This window comes from Sinocyclocheilus grahami, unplaced genomic scaffold, assembly GCF_001515645.1.
Source record: "Sinocyclocheilus grahami isolate Dianchi unplaced genomic scaffold, SAMN03320097.WGS_v1.1 scaffold695.1, whole genome shotgun sequence".
NCBI classification, from domain to species: Eukaryota; Metazoa; Chordata; class Actinopteri; order Cypriniformes; family Cyprinidae; genus Sinocyclocheilus; species Sinocyclocheilus grahami.
In genome coordinates, this window is record NW_015505874.1 from 1,097,811 (window position 1) to 1,099,944 (window position 2,134).

Consider the following 2,134-nt stretch of genomic DNA (forward strand, 5'->3'; position numbering starts at 1 on the left):
AATGGGGGCCTATACATTTGCACACATTTTCCTAGATCAACCTTGCGGTTCCTTTTTTGTTGTGATGCTTGCTGCTGCACAATGGTGCCCCCATAGTTGTGTCCAATGTTTCTACATTTTTCATGTACATGTTATAATGGCTTTCTTTCATGTTGTAGACCACAAAATAGCAACTGATTTACAGTTTTCACAAAAACAAAATAAATTATAAAATAATAAACCTCACAATTGAGCGTTTAAACCAGGGGTGAGTCAGAAGTGTAAATTATTGTATTCATTTAAAACGGGGTTATGTGGGTGGATTTTCGCATTGGTCTGAACAAAAACCACAGACTGGATTATTGAAAATGAACATTCATTCTCTGCCAGTAGGAGGCGCTTTTGGAACATCAGAAATATAGAATGAGAAAAGTGTGAAAAAATATAGCCTATATTGAGGAGGAAAGTCCACTGGTGAGTTACCAGCGTAAGCCTGTGTGCAAAGGCTGTCTAATTCTAAACTTTAAAATACATTTATTTTTAGTTATTTTAACTACAAATTTAAATAAAACTGAAAAAATATTGAAAAGGCAATTATACATTTACACACCTAAGGATTATATCAGCCAAAAAAGTAACTGCGTATGTGTAGTACTTGGGTCCTTCTTATAAATGAGTAGGCGGCATTTAAAACCATTATAAACATATAATACACACTGTTTCTCAATATCGTGTTAATAAACACCGTAAACAGCAACCGTTCGCATGTAAGCGCTTAATGCACTACACTGTAAAAAGTAATCACTGAATCTACTTAAGATTTTGATTTTTACAAATTGGTTGAATTTACTTAATTACACTGTGTTATGTGAACTTTCAGGTGGATGCAATAGTTAAACTAAACAACTTTAGTAAACAGTACTTAAGAGCATCTAGTTTGTTGGATTAAATCCCACTATGTGCCCTAATAACTCTAGACCAGTAGGTGGCGGAAGGTTGGTTTAAACAAAACATCACCAGAAGAAGACAACAAACTGAACTTCAGAGTCAGATCGTGTTTAAAATGTGGCTGCAAGATTAGGTAAGTTTTTGGTGATCTACTTATAAACTATATTGTCACAGTGTGTGCTATCGTTTTTGAGGAAAAGAAAAGGCAGATTTTATTAGTTTTTACTGACGAGCATTACTGTAACAGTCAGTTAGCGTACTAGCTAGCCAGTGGCTTATACTTATTAAAATATGGAAGCTATGGAATATGAAAATTCTCCAATTCCATGTTTCCACATAGTATATGCTTATTCACATAGGTGTGCTTAATGAAAAATCATACTTTGCAGTTTTGTGAAACCCTGCACAGAATAAGTAGATATTCATTATTTATGCTGAATGCCTGTGCTTTGAGTGCTATTAAATATGAGTTTTTTAAATAATTGTTCAGACATCTGACATCAATGGACGATGAACAGCAGTTCTCCACGGCCTTCCACTCTTCCTTGAAAAGGACCTTACTGATTTTACAAGACATGTTTTGTAAGTAATTATGTCTGTTATATTCTGGTTATTTAGTGTAATGCAGACAATTCTTGAGACCTGGCAAGAAAAAAATCAGGACACAGAAACAATATAAGATAGAAAGGAATAAAGAAAGTGAAAAAAATAAAAACTTCTAAGGAAAAAAGGAAAGGGAATGTACAATAAAAGAACAGAGTTGGAAAGAAGAGAAAAAAATACTTAAAGGGTTAGTTCACTCAAAAATGAAAATTGTGTCAGTAATTACTCACCCTCATGTCGTTCCAAACCTAGAAGACCTTTGTTCATTTTCGGAACACAATTTAAGATATTTCTGATGAAATCCAAGAGCTTTCTGCATATACAGCAACACAACTACCACGTTCAAGACCCAGAAAGAAAGTAAGGACATCGTTCACGAGAATACCACGACGCATGCGTAAGCTTAATATAGCTTATATAGCTTAATGCGCTAAATGAAAAGCATTTTAGGGGGCCCTTGGCTTTTGGGGGCCCAAGGTGGTCGCCTACCTTTGCCTAATAGGTAAGTCCGCCCCTGCACATAAGTGACAAATATCAAAGCAAATGCTATAGTAAACATAAAAGAGATTTCATGTTTCTCTTAATGTTTCTTCATTTCACCTCT

The 2,134-nt window shown here is 34.8% G+C and overlaps 1 pseudogene; it reads right to left on the reverse strand.

The window, feature by feature from the left end:
- Window positions 1-1,504, reverse strand: part of LOC107559682 (interferon-induced very large GTPase 1-like) — an 8,084-nt pseudogene extending 6,580 nt beyond the window's left edge.
- Window positions 1,505-2,134: the final 630 nt, after the last annotated feature.